General features: G+C 38.1%; 72 pseudogenes; all 72 read right to left on the bottom strand.

Moving 5' to 3' along the window:
• Positions 1-141: 141 nt before the first annotated feature.
• Positions 142-260, bottom strand: LOC140566949 (5S ribosomal RNA; annotated as a pseudogene).
• A 185-nt stretch (positions 261-445) lies between these two features.
• Positions 446-564, bottom strand: LOC140570153 (5S ribosomal RNA; annotated as a pseudogene).
• Positions 565-749: 185 nt separating this feature from the next.
• LOC140568005 (5S ribosomal RNA) lies at positions 750-868 on the bottom strand (annotated as a pseudogene).
• A 185-nt stretch (positions 869-1,053) lies between these two features.
• LOC140572539 (5S ribosomal RNA) lies at positions 1,054-1,172 on the bottom strand (annotated as a pseudogene).
• Positions 1,173-1,357: 185 nt separating this feature from the next.
• Positions 1,358-1,476, bottom strand: LOC140572449 (5S ribosomal RNA; annotated as a pseudogene).
• A 185-nt stretch (positions 1,477-1,661) lies between these two features.
• On the bottom strand, positions 1,662-1,780 carry LOC140567155 (5S ribosomal RNA; annotated as a pseudogene).
• Positions 1,781-1,965: 185 nt separating this feature from the next.
• LOC140570991 (5S ribosomal RNA) lies at positions 1,966-2,084 on the bottom strand (annotated as a pseudogene).
• Positions 2,085-2,269: 185 nt separating this feature from the next.
• On the bottom strand, positions 2,270-2,388 carry LOC140570990 (5S ribosomal RNA; annotated as a pseudogene).
• Positions 2,389-2,573: 185 nt separating this feature from the next.
• LOC140567992 (5S ribosomal RNA) lies at positions 2,574-2,692 on the bottom strand (annotated as a pseudogene).
• Positions 2,693-2,877: 185 nt separating this feature from the next.
• Positions 2,878-2,996, bottom strand: LOC140567850 (5S ribosomal RNA; annotated as a pseudogene).
• Positions 2,997-4,778: 1,782 nt separating this feature from the next.
• Positions 4,779-4,897, bottom strand: LOC140571910 (5S ribosomal RNA; annotated as a pseudogene).
• A 185-nt stretch (positions 4,898-5,082) lies between these two features.
• Positions 5,083-5,201, bottom strand: LOC140572415 (5S ribosomal RNA; annotated as a pseudogene).
• A 185-nt stretch (positions 5,202-5,386) lies between these two features.
• Positions 5,387-5,505, bottom strand: LOC140570989 (5S ribosomal RNA; annotated as a pseudogene).
• A 185-nt stretch (positions 5,506-5,690) lies between these two features.
• Positions 5,691-5,809, bottom strand: LOC140566937 (5S ribosomal RNA; annotated as a pseudogene).
• A 185-nt stretch (positions 5,810-5,994) lies between these two features.
• LOC140570988 (5S ribosomal RNA) lies at positions 5,995-6,113 on the bottom strand (annotated as a pseudogene).
• Positions 6,114-6,298: 185 nt separating this feature from the next.
• On the bottom strand, positions 6,299-6,417 carry LOC140572457 (5S ribosomal RNA; annotated as a pseudogene).
• Positions 6,418-6,602: 185 nt separating this feature from the next.
• LOC140567849 (5S ribosomal RNA) lies at positions 6,603-6,721 on the bottom strand (annotated as a pseudogene).
• Positions 6,722-6,906: 185 nt separating this feature from the next.
• LOC140570141 (5S ribosomal RNA) lies at positions 6,907-7,025 on the bottom strand (annotated as a pseudogene).
• Positions 7,026-7,210: 185 nt separating this feature from the next.
• LOC140567811 (5S ribosomal RNA) lies at positions 7,211-7,329 on the bottom strand (annotated as a pseudogene).
• Positions 7,330-7,514: 185 nt separating this feature from the next.
• LOC140573171 (5S ribosomal RNA) lies at positions 7,515-7,633 on the bottom strand (annotated as a pseudogene).
• Positions 7,634-7,818: 185 nt separating this feature from the next.
• LOC140570954 (5S ribosomal RNA) lies at positions 7,819-7,937 on the bottom strand (annotated as a pseudogene).
• Positions 7,938-8,122: 185 nt separating this feature from the next.
• LOC140572337 (5S ribosomal RNA) lies at positions 8,123-8,241 on the bottom strand (annotated as a pseudogene).
• A 185-nt stretch (positions 8,242-8,426) lies between these two features.
• On the bottom strand, positions 8,427-8,545 carry LOC140572637 (5S ribosomal RNA; annotated as a pseudogene).
• A 185-nt stretch (positions 8,546-8,730) lies between these two features.
• LOC140567605 (5S ribosomal RNA) lies at positions 8,731-8,849 on the bottom strand (annotated as a pseudogene).
• A 185-nt stretch (positions 8,850-9,034) lies between these two features.
• Positions 9,035-9,153, bottom strand: LOC140570987 (5S ribosomal RNA; annotated as a pseudogene).
• A 185-nt stretch (positions 9,154-9,338) lies between these two features.
• LOC140566689 (5S ribosomal RNA) lies at positions 9,339-9,457 on the bottom strand (annotated as a pseudogene).
• Positions 9,458-9,642: 185 nt separating this feature from the next.
• Positions 9,643-9,761, bottom strand: LOC140570129 (5S ribosomal RNA; annotated as a pseudogene).
• Positions 9,762-9,947: 186 nt separating this feature from the next.
• On the bottom strand, positions 9,948-10,066 carry LOC140572331 (5S ribosomal RNA; annotated as a pseudogene).
• Positions 10,067-10,251: 185 nt separating this feature from the next.
• LOC140566926 (5S ribosomal RNA) lies at positions 10,252-10,370 on the bottom strand (annotated as a pseudogene).
• A 185-nt stretch (positions 10,371-10,555) lies between these two features.
• On the bottom strand, positions 10,556-10,674 carry LOC140570117 (5S ribosomal RNA; annotated as a pseudogene).
• Positions 10,675-10,859: 185 nt separating this feature from the next.
• On the bottom strand, positions 10,860-10,978 carry LOC140570953 (5S ribosomal RNA; annotated as a pseudogene).
• A 185-nt stretch (positions 10,979-11,163) lies between these two features.
• Positions 11,164-11,282, bottom strand: LOC140570106 (5S ribosomal RNA; annotated as a pseudogene).
• Positions 11,283-11,468: 186 nt separating this feature from the next.
• On the bottom strand, positions 11,469-11,587 carry LOC140572212 (5S ribosomal RNA; annotated as a pseudogene).
• Positions 11,588-11,772: 185 nt separating this feature from the next.
• Positions 11,773-11,891, bottom strand: LOC140572621 (5S ribosomal RNA; annotated as a pseudogene).
• Positions 11,892-12,076: 185 nt separating this feature from the next.
• Positions 12,077-12,195, bottom strand: LOC140570092 (5S ribosomal RNA; annotated as a pseudogene).
• Positions 12,196-12,380: 185 nt separating this feature from the next.
• Positions 12,381-12,499, bottom strand: LOC140568569 (5S ribosomal RNA; annotated as a pseudogene).
• A 185-nt stretch (positions 12,500-12,684) lies between these two features.
• On the bottom strand, positions 12,685-12,803 carry LOC140567980 (5S ribosomal RNA; annotated as a pseudogene).
• Positions 12,804-12,988: 185 nt separating this feature from the next.
• On the bottom strand, positions 12,989-13,107 carry LOC140570986 (5S ribosomal RNA; annotated as a pseudogene).
• Positions 13,108-13,292: 185 nt separating this feature from the next.
• On the bottom strand, positions 13,293-13,411 carry LOC140570080 (5S ribosomal RNA; annotated as a pseudogene).
• Positions 13,412-13,596: 185 nt separating this feature from the next.
• On the bottom strand, positions 13,597-13,715 carry LOC140572244 (5S ribosomal RNA; annotated as a pseudogene).
• A 185-nt stretch (positions 13,716-13,900) lies between these two features.
• Positions 13,901-14,019, bottom strand: LOC140566723 (5S ribosomal RNA; annotated as a pseudogene).
• Positions 14,020-14,205: 186 nt separating this feature from the next.
• On the bottom strand, positions 14,206-14,324 carry LOC140572095 (5S ribosomal RNA; annotated as a pseudogene).
• A 185-nt stretch (positions 14,325-14,509) lies between these two features.
• Positions 14,510-14,628, bottom strand: LOC140571793 (5S ribosomal RNA; annotated as a pseudogene).
• Positions 14,629-14,813: 185 nt separating this feature from the next.
• Positions 14,814-14,932, bottom strand: LOC140571824 (5S ribosomal RNA; annotated as a pseudogene).
• Positions 14,933-15,117: 185 nt separating this feature from the next.
• LOC140570068 (5S ribosomal RNA) lies at positions 15,118-15,236 on the bottom strand (annotated as a pseudogene).
• Positions 15,237-15,421: 185 nt separating this feature from the next.
• LOC140570952 (5S ribosomal RNA) lies at positions 15,422-15,540 on the bottom strand (annotated as a pseudogene).
• A 185-nt stretch (positions 15,541-15,725) lies between these two features.
• On the bottom strand, positions 15,726-15,844 carry LOC140566576 (5S ribosomal RNA; annotated as a pseudogene).
• Positions 15,845-16,030: 186 nt separating this feature from the next.
• Positions 16,031-16,149, bottom strand: LOC140571975 (5S ribosomal RNA; annotated as a pseudogene).
• A 185-nt stretch (positions 16,150-16,334) lies between these two features.
• Positions 16,335-16,453, bottom strand: LOC140566915 (5S ribosomal RNA; annotated as a pseudogene).
• A 185-nt stretch (positions 16,454-16,638) lies between these two features.
• On the bottom strand, positions 16,639-16,757 carry LOC140570056 (5S ribosomal RNA; annotated as a pseudogene).
• Positions 16,758-16,942: 185 nt separating this feature from the next.
• On the bottom strand, positions 16,943-17,061 carry LOC140571201 (5S ribosomal RNA; annotated as a pseudogene).
• A 185-nt stretch (positions 17,062-17,246) lies between these two features.
• Positions 17,247-17,365, bottom strand: LOC140568544 (5S ribosomal RNA; annotated as a pseudogene).
• Positions 17,366-17,550: 185 nt separating this feature from the next.
• On the bottom strand, positions 17,551-17,669 carry LOC140566491 (5S ribosomal RNA; annotated as a pseudogene).
• A 185-nt stretch (positions 17,670-17,854) lies between these two features.
• Positions 17,855-17,973, bottom strand: LOC140570985 (5S ribosomal RNA; annotated as a pseudogene).
• Positions 17,974-18,158: 185 nt separating this feature from the next.
• On the bottom strand, positions 18,159-18,277 carry LOC140566893 (5S ribosomal RNA; annotated as a pseudogene).
• A 185-nt stretch (positions 18,278-18,462) lies between these two features.
• On the bottom strand, positions 18,463-18,581 carry LOC140572620 (5S ribosomal RNA; annotated as a pseudogene).
• A 182-nt stretch (positions 18,582-18,763) lies between these two features.
• LOC140567069 (5S ribosomal RNA) lies at positions 18,764-18,882 on the bottom strand (annotated as a pseudogene).
• A 185-nt stretch (positions 18,883-19,067) lies between these two features.
• On the bottom strand, positions 19,068-19,186 carry LOC140566932 (5S ribosomal RNA; annotated as a pseudogene).
• Positions 19,187-19,371: 185 nt separating this feature from the next.
• On the bottom strand, positions 19,372-19,490 carry LOC140567431 (5S ribosomal RNA; annotated as a pseudogene).
• A 185-nt stretch (positions 19,491-19,675) lies between these two features.
• LOC140571154 (5S ribosomal RNA) lies at positions 19,676-19,794 on the bottom strand (annotated as a pseudogene).
• Positions 19,795-19,979: 185 nt separating this feature from the next.
• Positions 19,980-20,098, bottom strand: LOC140571795 (5S ribosomal RNA; annotated as a pseudogene).
• A 185-nt stretch (positions 20,099-20,283) lies between these two features.
• LOC140567468 (5S ribosomal RNA) lies at positions 20,284-20,402 on the bottom strand (annotated as a pseudogene).
• A 185-nt stretch (positions 20,403-20,587) lies between these two features.
• LOC140572667 (5S ribosomal RNA) lies at positions 20,588-20,706 on the bottom strand (annotated as a pseudogene).
• Positions 20,707-20,891: 185 nt separating this feature from the next.
• Positions 20,892-21,010, bottom strand: LOC140573331 (5S ribosomal RNA; annotated as a pseudogene).
• A 185-nt stretch (positions 21,011-21,195) lies between these two features.
• Positions 21,196-21,314, bottom strand: LOC140572992 (5S ribosomal RNA; annotated as a pseudogene).
• Positions 21,315-21,499: 185 nt separating this feature from the next.
• Positions 21,500-21,618, bottom strand: LOC140572666 (5S ribosomal RNA; annotated as a pseudogene).
• A 185-nt stretch (positions 21,619-21,803) lies between these two features.
• On the bottom strand, positions 21,804-21,922 carry LOC140573330 (5S ribosomal RNA; annotated as a pseudogene).
• Positions 21,923-22,107: 185 nt separating this feature from the next.
• LOC140572991 (5S ribosomal RNA) lies at positions 22,108-22,226 on the bottom strand (annotated as a pseudogene).
• A 185-nt stretch (positions 22,227-22,411) lies between these two features.
• On the bottom strand, positions 22,412-22,530 carry LOC140571744 (5S ribosomal RNA; annotated as a pseudogene).
• A 185-nt stretch (positions 22,531-22,715) lies between these two features.
• LOC140567197 (5S ribosomal RNA) lies at positions 22,716-22,834 on the bottom strand (annotated as a pseudogene).
• A 185-nt stretch (positions 22,835-23,019) lies between these two features.
• LOC140566514 (5S ribosomal RNA) lies at positions 23,020-23,138 on the bottom strand (annotated as a pseudogene).
• Positions 23,139-23,323: 185 nt separating this feature from the next.
• Positions 23,324-23,442, bottom strand: LOC140570161 (5S ribosomal RNA; annotated as a pseudogene).
• Positions 23,443-23,579: the final 137 nt, after the last annotated feature.

Below are 23,579 nucleotides of genomic sequence, written 5' to 3'. Positions count from 1 at the left end.
CCATATTTGTTCAAAACCAAGAAAAAGCATTCCATTTTAACACATCAACATTTACAACACAAAAGAGTTTCAACTACAAATTTGTGCAAAAGATGTAAATAACATGGAAATGTAAGCTTTCTTTGTTTGCAGGATTGAAAAAGCTTACAACACCTGGTATTCCCATTCAGTCTCCCATTCAAGTACTAACCAGGCCCAACCCTAGCTAGCTTCTGAGATCAGACGAGATCAGGCGTTCTAAGGGTGGAATGGCCGTAAGCAGAAGAACCGTGCAAACTAGAGAATTCAAATTTCATAGCTAAGACCATATTTGTTCAAAACCAAGAAAAAGCATTCCATTTCAACACATCAAAATTTACAACACAAAAGAGTTTCAACTACAAATTTGTGCAAAAGATGTAAATAACATGGAAATGTAAGCTTTAATTGTTTGCAGGACTGGAAAAGCTTACAACACCTGGTATTCCCAGACAGTCTCCCATTCAAGTACTAACCAGGCCCAACCCTAGGTAGCTTCTGAGATCAGACGAGATCAGGCGTTCTAAGGGTGGAATGGCCGTAAGCAGAAGAACCTTGCAAACTAGAGGATTCAAATTTCATAACTAAGACCATATTTGTTCAAAACCAAGAAAAAGCATTCCATTTTAACACATCAACATTTACAACACAAAAGAGTTTCAACTACAAATTTGTGCAAAATATGTAAATAACATGGAAATGTAAGCTTTAATTGTTTGCAGGACTGGAAAAGCTTACAACACCTGGTATTCCCATTCAGTCTCCCATTCAAGTACTAACCAGGCCCAACCCTAGGTAGCTTCTGAGATCAGACGAGATCAGGCGTTCTAAGGGTGGAATGGCCGTAAGCAGAAGAACCTTGCAAACTAGAGGATTCAAATTTCATAGATAAGACCATATTTGTTTAAAATCAAGAAAAAGCATTCCATTTCAACACATCAAAATTTACAACACAAAAGAGTTTCAACTACAAATTTGTGCAAAAGATGTAAATAACATGGAAATGTAAGCTTTCATTGTTTGCAGGATTGAAAAAGCTTACAACACCTGGTATTCCCCGACAGTCTCCCATTCAAGTACTAACCAGGCCCAACCCTAGGTAGCTTCTGAGATCAGACAAGATCAGGCGTTCTAAGGGTGGAATGGCCGTAAGCAGAAGAACCGTGCAAACTAGAGAATTCAAATTTCATAGCTAAGACCATATTTGTTCAAAACCAAGAAAAAGCATTCCATTTCAACACATCAAAATTTACAACACAAAAGAGTTTCAACTACAAATTTGTGCAAAAGATGTAAATAACATGGAAATGTAAGCTTTAATTGTTTGCAGGACTGGAAAAGCTTACAACACCTGGTATTCCCAGACAGTCTCCCATTCAAGTACTAACCAGGCCCAACCCTAGGTAGCTTCTGAGATCAGATGAGATCAGGCGTTCTAAGGGTGGAATGGCCGTAAGCAGAAGAACCTTGCAAACTAGAGGATTCAAATTTCATAGCTAAGACCATATTTGTTCAAAACCAAGAAAAAGCATTCCATTTTAACACATCAACATTTACAACACAAAAGAGTTTCAACTACAAATTTGTGCAAAAGATGTAAATAACATGGAAATGTAAGCTTTCTTTGTTTGCAGGATTGAAAAAGCTTACAACAACTGGTATTCCCATTCAGTCTCCCATTCAAGTACTAACCAGGCCCAACCCTAGCTAGCTTCTGAGATCAGACAAGATCAGGCGTTCTAAGGGTGGAATGGCCGTAAGCAGAAGAACCGTGCAAACTAGAGAATTCAAATTTCATAGCTAAGACCATATTTGTTCAAAACCAAGAAAAAGCATTCCATTTCAACACATCAAAATTTACAACACAAAAGAGTTTCAACTACAAATTTGTGCAAAAGATGTAAATAACATGGAAATGTAAGCTTTCATTGTTTGCAGGATTGAAAAAGCTTACAACACCTGGTATTCCCAGACAGTCTCCCATTCAAGTACTAACCAGGCCCAACCCTAGGTAGCTTCTGAGATCAGACAAGATCAGGCGTTCTAAGGGTGGAATGGCCGTAAGCAGAAGAACCGTGCAAACTAGAGAATTCAAATTTCATAGCTAAGACCATATTTGTTCAAAACCAAGAAAAAGCATTCCATTTCAACACATCAAAATTTACAACACAAAAGAGTTTCAACTACAAATTTGTGCAAAAGATGTAAATAACATGGAAATGTAAGCTTTCATTGTTTGCAGGATTGAAAAAGCTTACAACACCTGGTATTCCCAGACAGTCTCCCATTCAAGTACTAACCAGGCCCAACCCTAGGTAGCTTCTGAGATCAGACAAGATCAGGCGTTCTAAGGGTGGAATGGCCGTAAGCAGAAGAACCTTGCAAACTAGAGGATTCAAATTTCATAGCTAAGACCATATTTGTTCAAAATCAAGAAAAAGCATTCCATTTTAACACATCAACATTTACAACACAAAAGAGTTTCAACTACAAATTTGTGCAAAATATGTAAATAACATGGAAATGTAAGCTTTAATTGTTTGCAGGACTGGAAAAGCTTACAACACCTGGTATTCCCATTCAGTCTCCCATTCAAGTACTAACCAGGCCCAACCCTAGGTAGCTTCTGAGATCAGACGAGATCAGGCGTTCTAAGGGTGGAATGGCCGTAAGCAGAAGAACCTTGCAAACTAGAGGATTCAAATTTCATAGATAAGACCATATTTGTTTAAAATCAAGAAAAAGCATTCCATTTCAACACATCAAAATTTACAACACAAAAGAGTTTCAACTACAAATTTGTGCAAAAGATGTAAATAACATGGAAATGTAAGCTTTCATTGTTTGCAGGATTGAAAAAGCTTACAACACCTGGTATTCCCAGACAGTCTCCCATTCAAGTACTAACCAGGCCCAACCCTAGGTAGCTTCTGATATCAGACAAGATAAGGCGTTCTAAGGGTGGAATGGCCGTAAGCAGAAGAACCGTGCAAACTAGAGAATTCAAATTTCATAGCTAAGACCATATTTGTTCAAAACCAAGAAAAAGCATTCCATTTCAACACATCAAAATTTACAACACAAAAGAGTTTCAACTACAAATTTGTGCAAAAGATGTACAGTGAGTCCAAGAAGTATTTGATCCCTTGCTGATTTTCTTTGTTTGCCCACTAATAAAGACACTATCCTTCTGCACTTTTAATGGTAGATATATTCTAACATGGAGAGACAGAATATCAAGACAAAAATCCAGAATATAATTTTAAAGAATATATTTTAATTAATTTGTATTTCAATGAGGAAAATAAGTATTTGATCCCTCTTGCCAAACACACTCAATACTTAGTGGCAAAGCCTTTGTTTGCAAGCACAGCGGTGAGACGTTTGTTGTAGTTAACCACAAGTTTAGCACACACACCAGGGGGAATTTTGGCCCACTCTTCTTTGCAGATCCTCTCTAAATCATGAAGGTTGGTGGGCTGTCGCTTGGCAACTCTGACCTTCAGCTCCCTCCATAGATTTTCGATCGGATTGAGGTCTGGCGACTGGCTGGGCCACTCCATGACCTTAATGTGATTTTTCTTGAGCCAATCCTTTGTTGCCTTTGCTGTATGTTTAGGGTCGTTATCATGTTGGAAGACCCAACCACGGCCCATTTTCAGATCCCTGGCAGAGGGGAGGAGGTTGTCCCTCAGGATTGTGCGGTACATGGCTCCATCCATCTTCCCAGTGATGCGGTGAAGTAGCCCTGTACCCTTGGCAGAGAAACACCCCCAAAACATTATGCTTCCACCTCCATGCTTGACGGTGGGCACAGTGTTCTTGGGGTCATAGGCAGCATTTTTCTTCCTCCACACATGGCGGGTGGAGTTGAGGCCAAAAAGTTCAATTTTGGTCTCGTCTGACCACAAAACCTTCTCCCAATAACTTGGTTCATCTTTCAAATGATCATTGGCATACTTGAGGCGCGCCTCCACATGTGCTCTCTTCAGCAGGGGTACCTTTCGGGCACTGCAGGATGTGAATCCATTGTTGCGCAAAGTGTTGCCAATTGTTTCCTTGCAAACTGTGGTCCCAGCTGCCTTCAGGTCATTTGCTAACTCCTGCCGAGTGGTTGCAGGACGATTTCTGACTGTTCTCAGCATCATTGCCACCCCACGAGGCGAAATCTTCTTTGGAGCACCGGGCCGAGGTCTGTTGATTGTCATGTTATACTCTTTAAACTTTCTGATAATTGCACCAATAGTTGTTACTTTCACATCCAACACCTTACTAATCTTTTTGTAGCCCATTCCAGCTTTGTGAAGGTCAACAATTCTGACTCTGAGGTCCTGTGACAGCTCTTTGGTTTTACCCATGTTGGAGACTTGAAATCTGTGTGATCTGTCTGATTCTGTGGACAGGTGTTTTTCACACAAGTGATTAGTGAGAACAGGTGGCTTCAGGTCAGGTAACAAGTTGATTGGGAGTGTCTAACTGGTCTGTAAAAGCCAGAACTGCTAATGAATACTAAGGGATCAAATACTTATTTCACTCCATGAAATACAAATCAATTAATATATATTCCTTAGATTTATTTTCTGGATTTTCTTTTTAATATTCTGTCTCTCCATGTAAGAATACATCTACCATTAAAAGTATAGAATGATCATGTCTTTATTAGTGGGCCAACGAAGAAAATCAGCAAGGGATCAAATACTTCTTGGACTCACTGTAAATAACATGGAAATGTAAGCTTTAATTGTTTGCAGGACTGGAAAAGCTTACAACACCTGGTATTCCCAGACAGTCTCCCATTCAAGTACTAACCAGGCCCAACCCTAGGTAGCTTCTGAGATCAGATGAGATCAGGCGTTCTAAGGGTGGAATGGCCATAAGCAGAAGAACCTTGCAAACTAGAGGATTCAAATTTCATAGCTAAGACCATATTTGTTCAAAACCAAGTAAAAGCATTCCATTTTAACACATCAACATTTACAACACAAAAGAGTTTCAACTACAAATTTGTGCAAAAGATGTAAATAACATGGAAATGTAAGCTTTCTTTGTTTGCAGGATTGAAAAAGCTTACAACACCTGGTATTCCCATTCAGTCTCCCATTCAAGTACTAACCAGGCCCAACCCTAGCTAGCTTCTGAGATCAGACTAGATCAGGCGTTCTAAGGGTGGAATGGCCGTAAGCAGAAGAACCGTGCAAACTAGAGAATTCAAATTTCATAGCTAAGACCATATTTGTTCAACACCAAGAAAAAGCATTCCATTTCAACACATCAAAATTTACAACACAAAAGAGTTTCAACTACAAATTTGTGCAAAAGATGTAAATAACATGGAAATGTAAGCTTTCATTGTTTGCAGGATTGAAAAAGCTTACAACACCTGGTATTCCCAGACAGTCTCCCATTCAAGTACTAACCAGGCCCAACCCTAGGTAGCTTCTGAGATCAGACAAGATCAGGCGTTCTAAGGGTGGAATGGCCGTAAGCAGAAGAACCGTGCAAACTAGAGAATTCAAATTTCATAGCTAAGACCATATTTGTTCAAAACCAAGAAAAAGCATTCCATTTCAACACATCAAAATTTACAACACAAAAGAGTTTCAACTACAAATTTGTGCAAAATATGTAAATAACATGGAAATGTAAGCTTTCTTTGTTTGCAGGATTGAAAAAGCTTACAACACCTGGTATTCCCATTCAGTCTCCCATTCAAGTACTAACCAGGCCCAACCCTAGCTAGCTTCTGAGATCAGACGAGATCAGGCGTTCTAAGGGTGGAATGGCCGTAAGCAGAAGAACCGTGCAAACTAGAGAATTCAAATTTCATAGCTAAGACCATATTTGTTCAAAACCAAGAAAAAGCATTCCATTTCAACACATCAAAATTTACAACACAAAAGAGTTTCAACTACAAATTTGTGCAAAAGATGTAAATAACATGGAAATGTAAGCTTTCATTGTTTGCAGGATTGAAAAAGCTTACAACACCTGGTATTCCCAGACAGTCTCCCATTCAAGTACTAACCAGGCCCAACCCTAGGTAGCTTCTGAGATCAGACAAGATCAGGCGTTCTAAGGGTGGAATGGCCGTAAGCAGAAGAACCTTGCAAACTAGAGGATTCAAATTTCATAGCTAAGACCATATTTGTTCAAAATCAAGAAAAAGCATTCCATTTTAACACATCAACATTTACAACACAAAAGAGTTTCAACTACAAATTTGTGCAAAATATGTAAATAACATGGAAATGTAAGCTTTAATTGTTTGCAGGACTGGAAAAGCTTACAACACCTGGTATTCCCATTCAGTCTCCCATTCAAGTACTAACCAGGCCCAACCCTAGGTAGCTTCTGAGATCAGACTAGATCAGGCGTTCTAAGGGTGGAATGGCCGTAAGCAGAAGAACCTTGCAAACTAGAGGATTCAAATTTCATAGATAAGACCATATTTGTTTAAAATCAAGAAAAAGCATTCCATTTCAACACATCAAAATTTACAACACAAAAGAGTTTCAACTACAAATTTGTGCAAAAGATGTAAATAACATGGAAATGTAAGCTTTCATTGTTTGCAGGATTGAAAAAGCTTACAACACCTGGTATTCCCAGACAGTCTCCCATTCAAGTACTAACCAGGCCCAACCCTAGGTAGCTTCTGATATCAGACAAGATAAGGCGTTCTAAGGGTGGAATGGCCGTAAGCAGAAGAACCGTGCAAACTAGAGAATTCAAATTTCATAGCTAAGACCATATTTGTTTAAAACCAAGAAAAAGCATTCCATTTCAACACATCAAAATTTACAACACAAGAGAGTTTCAACTACAAATTTGTGCAAAAGATGTAAATAATATGGAAATGTAAGCTTTAATTGTTTGCAGGACTGGAAAAGCTTACAACACCTGGTATTCCCAGACAGTCTCCCATTCAAGTACTAACCAGGCCCAACCCTAGGTAGCTTCTGAGATCAGACGAGATCAGGCGTTCTAAGGGTGGAATGGCCGTAAGCAGAAGAACCTTGCAAACTAGAGGATTCAAATTTCATAGATAAGACCATATTTGTTCAAAACCAAGAAAAAGCATTCCATTTCAACACATCAAAATTTACAACACATTATTGTTTCAACTACAAATTTGTGCAAAAGATGTAAATAACATGGAAATGTAAGCTTTAATTGTTTGCAGGACTGGAAAAGCTTACAACACCTGGTATTCCCATTCAGTCTCCCATTCAAGTACTAACCAGGCCCAACCCTAGGTAGCTTCTGAGATCAGACAAGAGCAGGCGTTCTAAGGGTGGAATGGCCATAAACGGAAGAACCGTGCAAACTAGAGAATTCAAATTTCATAGCTAAGACCATATTTGTTCAAAACCAAGAAAAAGCATTCCATTTTAACACATCAACATTTACAACACAAAAGAGTTTCAACTACAAATTTGTGCAAAAGATGTAAATAACATGGAAATGTAAGCTTTCTTTGTTTGCAGGATTGAAAAAGCTTACAACACCTGGTATTCCCATTCAGTCTCCCATTCAAGTACTAACCAGGCCCAACCCTAGCTAGCTTCTGAGATCAGACAAGATCAGGCATTCTAAGGGTGGAATGGCCGTAAGCAGAAGAACCTTGCAAACTAGAGGATTCAAATTTCATAGATAAGACCATATTTGTTCAAAACCAAGAAAAAGCATTCCATTTCAACACATCAAAATTTACAACACAAAAGAGTTTCAACTACAAATTTGTGCAAAAGATGTAAATAACATGGAAATGTAAGCTTTAATTGTTTGCAGGACTGGAAAAGCTTACAACACCTGGTATTCCCAGACAGTCTCCCATTCAAGTACTAACCAGGCCCAACCCTAGGTCGCTTCTGAGATCAGACGAGATCAGGCGATCTAAGGGTGGAATGGCCGTAAGCAGAAGAACCTTGCAAACTAGAGGATTCAAATTTCATAGCTAAGACCATATTTGTTCAAAATCAAGAAAAAGCATTCCATTTTAACACATCAACATTTACAACACAAAAGAGTTTCAACTACAAATTTGTGCAAAATATGTAAATAACATGGAAATGTAAGCTTTAATTGTTTACAGGACTGGAAAAGCTTACAACACCTGGTATTCCCAGACAGTCTCCCATTCAAGTACTAACCAGGCCCAACCCTAGGTAGCTTCTGAGATCAGACGAGATCAGGAGTTCTAAGGGTGGAATGGCTGTAAGCAGAAGAACCTTGCAAACTAGAGGATTCAAATTTCATAGATAAGACCATATTTGTTTAAAATCAAGAAAAAGCATTCCATTTCAACACATCAACATTTACAACACAAAAGAGTTTCAAATACAAATTTGTGCAAAAGATGAAAAAAAAATGGAAATGTAAGCTTTCATTGTTTGCAGGATTGAAAAAGCTTACAACACCTGGTATTCCCAGACAGTCTCCCATTCAAGTACTAACCAGGCCCAACCCTAAGTAGCTTCTGAGATCAGACAAGATCAGGCGTTCTAAGGGTGGAATGGCCGCAAACAGTAGAACCGTACAAACTAGAGAATTCAAATTTCATAGCTAAGACCATATTTGTTCAAAACCAAGAAAAAGCATTCCATTTTAACACATCAACATTTACAACACAAAAGAGTTTCAACTACAAATTTGTGCAAAAGATGTAAATAACATGGAAATGTAAGCTTTCTTTGTTTGCAGGATTGAAAAAGCTTACTACACCTGGTATTCCCATTCAGTCTCCCATTCAAGTACTAACCAGGCCCAACCCTAGCTAGCTTCTGAGATCAGACAAGATCAGGCATTCTAAGGGTGGAATGGCCATAAGCAGAAGAACCTTGCAAACTAGAGGATTCAAATTTCATAGATAAGACCATATTTGTTCAAAACCAAGAAAAAGCATTCCATTTCAACACATCAAAATTTACAACACAAAAGAGTTTCAACTACAAATTTGTGCAAAAGATGTAAATAACATGGAAATGTAAGCTTTAATTGTTTGCAGGACTGGAAAAGCTTACAACACCTGGTATTCCCAGACAGTCTCCCATTCAAGTACTAACCAGGCCCAACCCTAGGTAGCTTCTGAGATCAGACAAGATCAGGCGTTCTAAGGGTGGAATGGCCGTAAGCAGAAGAACCTTGCAAACTAGAGGATTCAAATTTCATAACTAAGACCATATTTGTTCAAAACCAAGAAAAAGCATTCCATTTTAACACATCAACATTTACAACACAAAAGAGTATTAACTACAAATTTGTGCAAAAGATGTAAATAACATGGAAATGTAAGCTTTAATTGTTTGCAGGACTGGAAAAGCTTACAACACCTGGTATTCCCAGACAGTCTCCCATTCACGTACTAACCAGGCCCAACCCTAGGTCGCTTCTGAGATCAGACGAGATCAGGCGACCTAAGGGTGGAATGGCCGTAAGCAGAAGAACCTTGCAAACTAGAGGATTCAAATTTCATAGCTAAGACCATATTTGTTCAAAATCAAGAAAAAGCATTCCATTTTAACACATCAACATTTACAACACAAAAGAGTTTCAACTACAAATTTGTGCAAAATATGTAAATAACATGGAAATGTAAGCTTTAATTGTTTGCAGGACTGGAAAAGCTTACAACACCTGGTATTCCCAGACAGTCTCCCATTCAAGTACTAACCAGGCCCAACCCTAGGTAGCTTCTGAGATCAGACGAGATCAGGCGTTCTAAGGGTGGAATGGCCGTAAGCAGAAGAACCTTGCAAACTAGAGGATTTAAATTTCATAGATAAGACCATATTTGTTTAAAATCAAGAAAAAGCATTCCATTTCAACACATCAACATTTACAACACAAAAGAGTTTCAACTACAAATTTGTGCAAAAGATGAAAAAAAAAATGGAAATGTAAGCTTTCATTGTTTGCAGGATTGGAAAAGCTTACAACACCTGGTATTCCCAGACAGTCTCCCATTCAAGTACTAACCAGGCCCAACCCTAGGTAGCTTCTGAGATCAGATGAGATCAGGCGTTCTAAGGGTGGAATGGCCGTAAGCAGAAGAACCTTGCAAACTAGAGGATTCAAATTTCATAGCTAAGACCATATTTGTTCAAAACCAAGAAAAAGCATTCCATTTTAACACATCAACATTTACAACACAAAAGAGTTTCAACTACAAATTTGTGCAAAAGATGTAAATAACATGGAAATGTAAGCTTTCTTTGTTTGCAGGATTGAAAAAGCTTACAACACCTGGTATTCCCATTCAGTCTCCCATTCAAGTACTAACCAGGCCCAACCCTAGCTAGCTTCTGAGATCAGACGAGATCAGGCGTTCTAAGGGTGGAATGGCCGTAAGCAGAAGAACCGTGCAAACTAGAGAATTCAAATTTCATAGCTAAGACCATATTTGTTCAAAACCAAGAAAAAGCATTCCATTTCAACAAATCAAAATTTATAACACAAAAGAGTTTCAACTACAAATTTGTGCAAAAGATGTAAATAACATGGAAATGTAAGCTTTAATTGTTTGCAGGACTGGAAAAGCTTACAACACCTGGTATTCCCAGACAGTCTCCCATTCAAGTACTAACCAGGCCCAACCCTAGGTAGCTTCTGAGATCAGACGAGATCAGGCGTTCTAAGGGTGGAATGGCCGTAAGCAGATGAACCTTGCAAACTAGAGGATTCAAATTTCATAACTAAGACCATATTTGTTCAAAACCAAGAAAAAGCATTCCATTTTAACACATCAACATTTACAACACAAAAGAGTTTCAACTACAAATTTGTGCAAAAGATGTAAATAACATGGAAATGTAAGCTTTAATTGTTTGCAGGACTGGAAAAGCTTACAACACCTGGTATTCCCAGACAGTCTCCCATTCAAGTACTAACCAGGCCCAACCCTAGGTCGCTTCTGAGATCAGACGAGATCAGGCGATCTAAGGGTGGAATGGCCGTAAGCAGAAGAACCTTGCAAACTAGAGGATTCAAATTTCATAGCTAAGACCATATTTGTTCAAAATCAAGAAAAAGCATTCCATTTTAACACATCAACATTTACAACACAAAAGAGTTTCAACTACAAATTTGTGCAAAATATGTAAATAACATGGAAATGTAAGCTTTAATTGTTTGCAGGACTGGAAAAGCTTACAACACCTGGTATTCCCAGACAGTCTCCCATTCAAGTACTAACCAGGCCCAACCCTAGGTAGCTTCTGAGATCAGACGAGATCAGGCGTTCTAAGGGTGGAATGGCCGTAAGCAGAAGAACCTTGCAAACTAGAGGATTCAAATTTCATAGATAAGACCATATTTGTTTAAAATCAAGAAAAAGCATTCCATTTCAACACATCAACATTTACAACACAAAAGAGTTTCAAATACAAATTTGTGCAAAAGATGAAAAAAAAAATGGAAATGTAAGCTTTCATTGTTTGCAGGATTGGAAAAGCTTACAACACCTGGTATTCCCAGACAGTCTCCCATTCAAGTACTAACCAGGCCCAACCCTAGGTAGCTTCTGAGATCAGATGAGATCAGGCGTTCTAAGGGTGGAATGGCCGTAAGCAGAAGAACCTTGCAAACTAGAGGATTCAAATTTCATAGCTAAGACCATATTTGTTCAAAACCAAGAAAAAGCATTCCATTTTAACACATCAACATTTACAACACAAAAGAGTTTCAACTACAAATTTGTGCAAAAGATGTAAATAACATGGAAATGTAAGCTTTCTTTGTTTGCAGGATTGAAAAAGCTTACAACACCTGGTATTCCCATTCAGTCTCCCATTCAAGTACTAACCAGGCCCAACCCTAGCTAGCTTCTGAGATCAGACGAGATTAGGCGTTCTAAGGGTGGAATGGCCGTAAGCAGAAGAACCGTGCAAACTAGAGAATTCAAATTTCATAGCTAAGACCATATTTTTTCAAAACCAAGAAAAAGCATTCCATTTCAACACATCAAAATTTACAACACAAAAGAGTTTCAACTACAAATTTGTGCAAAAGATGTAAATAACATGGAAATGTAAGCTTTAATTGTTTGCAGGACTGGAAAAGCTTACAACACCTGGTATTCCCAGACAGTCTCCCATTCAAGTACTAACCAGGCCCAACCCTAGGTAGCTTCTGAGATCAGACGAGATCAGGCGTTCTAAGGGTGGAATGGCCGTAAGCAGAAGAACCTTGCAAACTAGAGGATTCAAATTTCATAACTAAGACCATATTTGTTCAAAACCAAGAAAAAGCATTCCATTTTAACACATCAACATTTACAACACAAAAGAGTTTCAACTACAAATTTGTGCAAAAGATGTAAATAACATGGAAATGTAAGCTTTAATTGTTTGCAGGACTGGAAAAGCTTACAACACCTGGTATTCCCAGACAGTCTCCCATTCAAGTACTAACCAGGCCCAACCCTAGGTCGCTTCTGAGATCAGACGAGATCAGGCGTTCTAAGGGTGGAATGGCCGTAAGCAGAAGAACCTTGCAAACTAGAGGATTCAAATTTCATAGATAAGACCATATTTGTTCAAAATCAAGAAAAAGCATTCCATTTCAACACATCAACATTTACAACACAAAAGAGTTTCAAATACAAATTTGTGCAAAAGATGAAAAAAAAATGGAAATGTAAGCTTTCATTGTTTGCAGGATTGAAAAAGCTTACAACACCTGGTATTCCCATTCAGTCTCCCATTCAAGTACTAACCAGGCCCAACCCTAGGTAGCTTCTGAGATCAGACGAGATCAGGCGTTCTAAGGGTGGAATGGCCGTAAGCAGAAGAACCTTGCAAACTAGAGGATTCAAATTTCATAGATAAGACCATATTTGTTTAAAACCAAGAAAAAGCATTCCATTTCAACACATCAAAATTTACAACACAAAAGAGTTTCAACTACAAATTTGTGCAAAAGATGTAAATAACATGGAAATGTAAGCTTTAATTGTTTGCAGGATTGAAAAAGCTTACAACACCTGGTATTCCCAGACAGTCTCCCATTCAAGTACTAACCAGGCCCAACCCTAGGTAGCTTCTGAGATCAGACAAGATCAGGCGTTCTAAGGGTGGAATGGCCGTAAGCAGAAGAACCGTGCAAACTAGAGAATTCAAATTTCATAGCTAAGACCATATTTGTTCAAAACCAAGAAAAAGCATTCCATTTCAACACATCAAAATTTACAACACAAAAGAGTTTCAACTACAAATTTGTGCAAAAGATGTAAATAACATGGAAATGTAAGCTTTAATTGTTTGCAGGACTGGAAAAGCTTACAACACCTGGTATTCCCAGACAGTCTCCCATTCAAGTACTAACCAGGCCCAACCCTAGGTAGCTTCTGAGATCAGACGAGATCAGGCGTTCTAAGGGTGGAATGGCCGTAAGCAGAAGAACCTTGCAAATTAGAGGATTCAAATTTCATAACTAAGACCATATTTGTTCAAAACCAAGAAAAAGCATTCCATTTTAACACATCAACATTTACAACACAAAAGAGTATTAACTACAAATTTGTGCAAAAGATGTAAATAACATGGAAATGTAAGCTTTAATTGTTTGCAGGACTGGAAAAGCTTACAACACCTGGTATTCCCAGACAGTCTCCCATTCAAGTACTAACCAGGCCCAACCCTAGATCGCTTCTGAGATCAGACGAGATCAGGCGACCTAAGGGTGGAATGGCCGTAAGCAGAAGAACCTTGCAAACTAGAGGATTCAAATTTCATAGCTAAGACCATATTTGTTCAAAATCAAGAAAAAGCATTCCATTTTAACACATCAACATTTACAACACAAAAGAGTTTCAACTACAAATTTGTGCAAAATATGTAAATAACATGGAAATGTAAGCTTTAATTGTTTGCAGGACTGGAAAAGCTTACAACACCTGGTATTCCCAGACAGTCTCCCATTCAAGTACTAACCAGGCCCAACCCTAGGTAGCTTCTGAGATCAGACGAGATCAGGCGTTCTAAGGGTGGAATGGCCGCAAGCAGAAGAACCTTGCAAACTAGAGGATTCAAATTTCATAGATAAGACCATATTTGTTTAAAATCAAGAAAAAGCATTCCATTTCAACACATCAACATTTACAACACAAAAGAGTTTCAAATACAAATTTGTGCAAAAGATGAAAAAAAAAATGGAAATGTAAGCTTTCATTGTTTGCAGGATTGGAAAAGCTTACAACACCTGGTATTCCCAGACAGTCTCCCATTCAAGTACTAACCAGGCCCAACCCTAGGTAGCTTCTGAGATCAGATGAGATCAGGCGTTCTAAGGGTGGAATGGCCGTAAGCAGAAGAACCTTGCAAACTAGAGGATTCAAATTTCATAGCTAAGACCATATTTGTTCAAAACCAAGAAAAAGCATTCCATTTTAACACATCAACATTTACAACACAAAAGAGTTTCAACTACAAATTTGTGCAAAAGATGTAAATAACATGGAAATGTAAGCTTTCTTTGTTTGCAGGATTGAAAAAGCTTACAACACCTGGTATTCCCATTCAGTCTCCCATTCAAGTACTAACCAGGCCCAACCCTAGCTAGCTTCTGAGATCAGACGAGATCAGGTGTTCTAAGGGTGGAATGGCCGTAAGCAGAAGAACCGTGCAAACTAGAGAATTCAAATTTCATAGCTAAGACCATATTTGTTCAAAACCAAGAAAAAGCATTCCATTTCAACAAATCAAAATTTATAACACAAAAGAGTTTCAACTACAAATTTGTGCAAAAGATGTAAATAACATGGAAATGTAAGCTTTCATTGTTTGCAGGATTGAAAAAGCTTACAACACCTGGTATTCCCAGACAGTCTCCCATTCAAGTACTAACCAGGCCCAACCCTAGGTAGCTTCTGAGATCAGACAAGATCAGGCGTTCTAAGGGTGGAATGGCCATAAGCAGAAGAACCGTGCAAACTAGAGAATTCAAATTTCATAGCTAAGACCATATTTGTTCAAAACCAAGAAAAAGCATTCCATTTCAACACATCAAAATTTACAACACAAAAGAGTTTCAAATACAAATTTGTGCAAAAGATGTAAATAACATGGAAATGTAAGCTTTAATTGTTTGCAGGACTGGAAAAGCTTACAACACCTGGTATTCCCAGACAGTCTCCCATTCAAGTACTAACCAGGCCCAACCCTAGGTAGCTTCTGAGATCAGACGAGATCAGGCGTTCTAAGGGTGGAATGGCCGTAAGCAGAAGAACCTTGCAAACTAGAGGATTCAAATTTCATAACTAAGACCATATTTGTTCAAAACCAAGAAAAAGCATTCCATTTTAACACATCAACATTTACAACACAAAAGAGTTTCAACTACAAATTTGTGCAAAAGATGTAAATAACATGGAAATGTAAGCTTTAATTGTTTGCAGGACTGGAAAAGCTTACAACACCTGGTATTCCCAGACAGTCTCCCATTCAAGTACTAACCAGGCCCAACCCTAGGTCGCTTCTGAGATCAGACGAGATCAGGCGATCTAAGGGTGGAATGGCCGTAAGCAGAAGAACCTTGCAAACTAGAGGATTCAAATTTCATAGCTAAGACCATATTTGTTCAAAATCAAGAAAAAGCATTCCATTTTAACACATCAACATTTACAACACAAAAGAGTTTCAACTACAAATTTGTGCAAAATATGTAAATAACATGGAAATGTAAGCTTTAATTGTTTGCAGGACTGGAAAAGCTTACAACACCTGGTATTCCCAGACAGTCTCCCATTCAAGTACTAACCAGGCCCAACCCTAGGTAGTTTCTGAAATCAGACGAGATCAGGCGTTCTAAGGGTGGAATGGCCGCAAGCAGAAGAACCTTGCAAACTAGAGGATTCAAATTTCATAGATAAGACCATATTTGTTTAAAATCAAGAAAAAGCATTCCATTTCAACACATCAACATTTACAACACAAAAGAGTTTCAAATACAAATTTGTGCAAAAGATGAAAAAAAAAATGGAAATGTAAGCTTTCATTGTTTGCAGGATTGGAAAAGCTTACAACACCTGGTATTCCCAGACAGTCTCCCATTCAAGTACTAACCAGGCCCAACCCTAGGTAGCTTCTGAGATCAGATGAGATCAGGCGTTCTAAGGGTGGAATGGCCGTAAGCAGAAGAACCTTGCAAACTAGAGGATTCAAATTTCATAGCTAAGACCATATTTGTTCAAAACCAAGAAAAAGCATTCCATTTTAACACATCAACATTTACAACACAAAAGAGTTTCAACTACAAATTTGTGCAAAAGATGTAAATAACATGGAAATGTAAGCTTTCTTTGTTTGCAGGATTGAAAAAGCTTACAACACCTGGTATTCCCATTCAGTCTCCCATTCAAGTACTAACCAGGCCCAACCCTAGCTAGCTTCTGAGATCAGACGAGATCAGGCGTTCTAAGGGTGGAATGGCCGTAAGCAGAAGAACCGTGCAAACTAGAGGATTCAAATTTCATAGCTAAGACCATATTTGTTCAAAACCAAGAAAAAGCATTCCATTTCAACACATCAAAATTTACAACACAAAAGAGTTTCAACTACAAATTTGTGCAAAAGATGTAAATAACATGGAAATGTAAGCTTTAATTGTTTGCAGGACTGGAAAAGCTTACAACACCTGGTATTCCCAGACAGTCTCCCATTCAAGTACTAACCAGGCCCAACCCTAGGTAGCTTCTGAGATCAGACGAGATCAGGCGTTCTAAGGGTGGAATGGCCGTAAGCAGAAGAACCTTGCAAACTAGAGGATTCAAATTTCATAACTAAGACCATATTTGTTCAAAACCAAGAAAAAGCATTCCATTTTAACACATCAACATTTACAACACAAAAGAGTTTCAACTACAAATTTGTGCAAAAGATGTAAATAACATGGAAATGTAAGCTTTAATTGTTTGCAGGACTGGAAAAGCTTACAACACCTGGTATTCCCAGACAGTCTCCCATTCAAGTACTAACCAGGCCCAACCCTAGGTGGCTTCTGAGATCAGACGAGATCAGGCGATCTAAGGGTGGAATGGCCGTAAGCAGAAGAACCTTGCAAACTAGAGGATTCAAATTTCATAGCTAAGACCATATTTGTTCAAAATCAAGAAAAAGCATTCCATTTTAACACATCAACATTTACAACACAAAAGAGTTTCAACTACAAATTTGTGCAAAATATGTAAATACCATGGAAATGTAAGCTTTAATTGTTTGCAGGACTGGAAAAGCTTACAACACCTGGTATTCCCAGACAGTTTCCCATTCAAGTACTAACCAGGCCCAACCCTAGGTAGCTTCTGAGATCAGACGAGATCAGGCGTTCTAAGGGTGGAATGGCCGTAAGCAGAAGAACCTTGCAAACTAGAGGATTCAAATTTCATAGATAAGACCATATTTGTTTAAAATCAAGAAAAAGCATTCCATTTCAACACATCAAAATTTACAACACAAAAGAGTTTCAACTACAAATTTGTGCAAAAGATGTAAATAACATGGAAATGTAAGCTTTAATTGTTTGCAGGACTGGAAAAGCTTACAACACCTGGTATTCCCAGACAGTCTCCCATTCAAGTACTAACCAGGCCCAACCCTAGGAAGCTTCTGAGATCAGACAAGATCAGGCATTCTAAGGGTGGAATGGTCGTAAGCAGAAGAACCGTGCAAACTAGAGAATTAAAATTTCATAGCTAAGACCATATTTGTTCAAAACCAAGAAAAAACATTCCATTTCAACACATCAAAATTTACAACACAAAAGAGTTTCAACTACAAATTTGTGCAAAAGATGTAAATAACATGGAAATGTAAGCTTTCATTGTTTGCAGGATTGAAAAAGCTTACAACACCTGGTATTCCCAGACAGTCTCCCATTCAAGTACTAACCAGGCCCAACCCTAGGTAGCTTCTGAGATCAGACAAGATCAGGCGTTCTAAGGGTGGAATGGCCGTAAGCAGAAGAATCGTGCAAACTAGAGAATTCAAATTTCATAGCTAAGACCATATTTGTTCAAAACCAAGAAAAAGCAATCCATTTCAACACATCAACATTTAAAACACAAAAGAGTTTCAACTACAAATTTGTGCAAAAGATGTAAATAACATGGAAATGTAAGCTTTCTTTGTTTGCAGGATTGAAAAAGCTTACAACACCTGGTATTCCCATTCAGTCTCCCATTCAAGTACTAACCAGGCCCAACCCTAGCTAGCTTCTGAGATCAGACAAGACCAGGCATTCTAAGGGTGGAATGGCCGTAAGCAGAAGAACCTTGCAAACTAGAGGATTCAAATTTCATAGATAAGACCATATTTGTTCAAAACCAAGAAAAAGCATTCCATTTCAACACATCAAAATTTACAACACAAAAGAGTTTCAACTACAAATTTGTGCAAAAGATGTAAATAACATGGAAATGTAAGCTTTAATTGTTTGCAGGACTGGAAAAGCTTACAACACCTGGTATTCCCAGACAGTCTCCCATTCAAGTACTAACCAGGCCCAACCCTAGGTAGCTTCTGAGATCAGACGAGAACAGGCGATCTAAGGGTGGAATGGCTGTAAGCAGAAGAACCTTGCAAACTAGAGGATTCAAATTTTATAGCTAAGACCATATTTGTTCAAAATCAAGAAAAAGCATTCCATTTTAACACATCAACATTTACAACACAAAAGAGTTTCAACTACAAATTTGTGCAAAATATGTAAACATGGAAATGTAAGCTTTAATTGTTTGCAGGACTGGAAAAGCTTACAACACCTGGTATTCCCAGACAGTCACCCATTCAAGTACTAACCAGGCCCAACCCTAGGTAGCTTCTGAGATCAGACGAGATCAGGCGTTCTAAGGGTGGAATGGCCGTAAGCAGAAGAACCTTGCAAACTAGAGGATTCAAATTTCATAGATAAGACCATATTTGTTTAAAACCAAGAAAAAGCATTCCATTTCAACACATCAAAATTTACAACACAAAAGAGTTTCAACTACAAATTTGTGCAAAAGATGTAAATAACATGGAAATGTAAGCTTTAATTGTTTGCAGGACTGGAAAAGCTTACAACACCTGGTATTCCCATCCAGTCTCCCATCCAAGTACTAACCAGGCCCAACCCTAGGTAGCTCCTGAGATCAGACAAGATCAGGCATTCTAAGGGTGGAATGGCCATAAGCAGAAGAACCTTGCAAACTAGAGGATTCAAATTTCATAGATAAGACCATATTTGTTCAAAACCAAGAAAAAGCATTCCATTTCAACACATCAAAATTTACAACACAAAAGAGTTTCAACTACAAATTTGTGCAAAAGATGTAAATAACATGGAAATGTAAGCTTTAATTGTTTGCAGGACTGGAAAAGCTTACAACACCTGGTATTCCCAGACAGTCTCCCATTCAAGTACTAACCAGGCCCAACCCTAGATAGCTTCTGAGATCAGACGAGATCAGGCGATCTAAGGGTGGAATGGCCGTAAGCAGAAGAACCTTGCAAACTAGAGGATTCAAATTTCATAGCTAAGACCATATTTGTTCAAAACCAAGAAAAAGCATTCCATTTTAACACATCAACATTTACAACACAAAAGAGTTTCAACTACAAATTTGTGCAAAAGATGTAAATAACATGGAAATGTAAGCTTTAATTGTTTGCAGGACTGGAAAAGCTTACTACACCTGGTATTCCCAGACAGTCTCCCATTCAAGTACTAACCAGGCCCAACCCTAGGTAGCTTCTGAGATCAGACGAGATCAGGCGTTCTAAGGGTGGAATGGCCGTAAGCAGAAGAACCTTGCAAACTAGAGGATTCAAATTTCATAGCTAAGACCATATTTGTTCAAAACCAAGAAAAAGCATTCCATTTCAACACATCAAAATTTACAACACAAAAGAGTTTCAACCACAAATTTGTGCAAAAGATGTAAATAACATGGAAATGTAAGCTTTAATTGTTTGCAGGACTGGAAAAGCTTACAACACCTGGTATTCCCAGACAGTCTCCCATTCAAGTACTAACCAGGCCCAACCCTAGATAGCTTCTGAGATCAGATGAGAACAGGCGATCTAAGGGTGGAATGGCCGTAAGCAGAAGAACCTTGCAAACTAGAGGATTCAAATTTTATAGCTAAGACCATATTTGTTCAAAATCAAGAAAAAGCATTCCATTTTAACACATCAACATTTACAACACAAAAGTGTTTAAAATACAAATTTGTGCAAAAGATGAAAAAAAAATGGAAATGTAAGCTTTCTTTGTTTGCAGGATTGAAAAAGCTTACAACACCTGGTATTCCCATTCAGTCTCCCATTCAAATACTAACCAGGCCCAACCCTAGGTAGCTTCTGAGATCAGACAAGATCAGGCATTCTAAGGGTGGAATGGCCATAAGCAGAAGAACCTTGCAAACTAGAGGATTCAAATTTCATAGATAAGACCATATTTGTTCAAAACCAAGAAAAAACATTCCATTTCAACACATCAAAATTTACAACACAAAAGAGTTTCAACTACAAATTTGTGCAAAAGATGTAAATAACATGGAAATGTAAGCTTTCATTGTTTGCAGGATTGAAAAAGCTTACAACACCTGGTATTCCCATCCAGTCTCCCATTCAAGTACTAACCAGGCCCAACCCTAGGTAGCTTCTGAGATCAAACAAGATCAGGCGTTCTAAGGGTGGAATGGCCGTAAGCAGAAGAACCGTGCAAACTAGAGAATTCAAATTTCATAGATAAGACCATATTTGTTCAAAACCAAGAAAAAGCATTCCATTTTAACACATCAACATTTACAACACAAAAGAGTTTCAACTACAAATTTGTGCAAAAGATGTAAATAACATGGAAATGTAAGCTTTCTTTGTTTGCAGGATTGAAAAAGCTTACAACACCTGGTATTCCCATTCAGTCTCCCATTCAAGTACTAACCAGGCCCAACCCTAGCTAGCTTCTGAGATCAGACAAGATCAGGCATTCTAAGGGTGGAATGGCTGTAAGCAGAAGAACCTTGCAAACTAGAGGATTCAAATTTCATAGATAAGACCATATTTGTTCAAAACCAAGAAAAAGCATTCCATTTTAACACATCAACATTTACAACACAAAAGAGTTTCAACTACAAATTTGTGCAAAAGATGTAAATAACATGGAAATGTAAGCTTTAATTGTTTGCAGGACTGGAAAAGCTTACAACACCTGGTATTCCCAGACAGTCTCCCATTCAAGTACTAACCAGGCCCAACCCTAGGTAGCTTCTGAGATCAGACAAGATCAGGCATTCTAAGGGTGGAATGGCCATAAGCAGAAGAACCTTGCAAACTAGAGGATTCAAATTTCATAGATAAGACCATATTTGTTCAAAACCAAGAAAAAACATTCCATTTCAACACATCAAAATTTACAACACAAAAGAGTTTCAACTACAAATTTGTGCAAAAGATGTAAATAACATGGAAATGTAAGCTTTCATTGTTTGCAGGATTGAAAAAGCTTACAACACCTGGTATTCCCATCCAGTCTCCCATTCAAGTACTAACCAGGCCCAACCCTAGGTAGCTTCTGAGATCAAACAAGATCAGGCGTTCTAAGGGTGGAATGGCCGTAAGCAGAAGAACCGTGCAAACTAGAGAATTCAAATTTCATAGATAAGACCATATTTGTTCAAAACCAAGAAAAAGCATTCCATTTTAACACATCAACATTTACAACACAAAAGAGTTTCAACTACAAATTTGTGCAAAAGATGTAAATAACATGGAAATGTAAGCTTTCTTTGTTTGCAGGATTGAAAAAGCTTACAACACCTGGTATTCCCATTCAGTCTCCCATTCAAGTACTAACCAGGCCCAACCCTAGCTAGCTTCTGAGATCAGACAAGATCAGGCATTCTAAGGGTGGAATGGCTGTAAGCAGAAGAACCTTGCAAACTAGAGGATTCAAATTTCATAGATAAGACCATATTTGTTCAAAACCAAGAAAAAGCATTCCATTTTAACACATCAACATTTACAACACAAAAGAGTTTCAACTACAAATTTGTGCAAAAGATGTAAATAACATGGAAATGTAAGCTTTAATTGTTTGCAGGACTGGAAAAGCTTACAACACCTGGTATTCCCAGACAGTCTCCCATTCAAGTACTAACCAGGCCCAACCCTAGGTAGCTTCTGAGATCAGACAAGATCAGGCATTCTAAGGGTGGAATGGCCATAAGCAGAAGAACCTTGCAAACTAGAGGATTCAAATTTCATAGATAAGACCATATTTGTTCAAAACCAAGAAAAAGCATTCCATTTCAACACATCAAAATTTACAACACAAAAGAGTTTCAACTACAAATTTGTGCAAAAGATGTAAATAACATGGAAATGTAAGCTTTAATTGTTTGCAGGATTGAAAAAACTTACAACACCTGGTATTCCCAACCAGTCTCCCATTCAAGTACTAACCAGGCCCAACCCTAGGTAGCTTCTGAGATCAAACGAGATCAGGCGTTCTAAGGGTGGAATGGCCGTAAGCAGAAGAACCGTGCAAACTAGAGAATTCAAATTTCATAGCTAAGACCATATTTGTTCAAAACCAAGAAAAAGCATTACATTTTAACACATCAACATTTACAACACAAAAGAGTTTCAACTACAAATTTGTGCAAAAGATGTAAATAACATGGAAATGTAAGCTTTCTTTGTTTGCAGGATTGAAAAAGCTTATAACACCTGGTATTCCCATTCAGTCTCCCATTCAAGTACTAACCAGGCCCAACCCTAGGTAGCTTCTGAGATCAGACAAGATCAGGCATTCTAAGGGTGGAATGGCCGTAAGCAGAAGAACCGTACAAACTAGAGAATTCAAATTTCATAGCTAAGACCATATTTGTTCAAAACCAAGAAAAAACATTCCATTTCAACACATCAAAATTTACAACACAAAAGAGTTTCAACTACAAATTTGTGCAAAAGATGTAAATAACATGGAAATGTAAGCTTTAATTGTTTGCAGGACTGGAAAAGCTTACAACACCTGGTATTCCCAGACAGTCTCCCATTCAAGTACTAACCAGGCCCAACCCTAGGTAGCTTCTGAGATCAGACGAGATTATGCGTTCTAAGGGTGGAATGGCCGTAAGCAGAAGAACCGTGCAAACTAGAGAATTCAAATTTCATAGCTAAGACCATATTTGTTCAAAACCAAGAAAAAGCATTCCATTTCAACACATCAACATTTACAACACAAAAGAGTTTCAACTACAAATTTGTGCAAAAGATGTAAATAACATGGAAATGTAAGCTTTAATTGTTTGCAGGACTGGAAAAGCTTACAACACCTGGTATTCCAAGACAGTCTCCCATTCAAGTACTAACCAGGCCCAACCCTAGGTAGCTTCTGAGATCAGACGAGATCAGGCGTTCTAAGGGTGGAATGGCCGTAAGCAGAAGAACCTTGCAAACTAGAGGATTCAAATTTCATAGCTAAGACCATATTTGTTCAAAACCAAGAAAAAGCATTCCATTTTAACACATCAACATTTACAACACAAAGGAGTTTCAACTACAAATTTGTGCAAAAGA

This window comes from Salminus brasiliensis, chromosome 11 (assembly GCF_030463535.1).
Source record: "Salminus brasiliensis chromosome 11, fSalBra1.hap2, whole genome shotgun sequence".
Lineage (NCBI taxonomy): Eukaryota > Metazoa > Chordata > Actinopteri > Characiformes > Bryconidae > Salminus > Salminus brasiliensis.
Note: the sequence above shows the minus strand (reverse complement) of the source record. Positions and strands in the feature narration are given on the sequence as shown.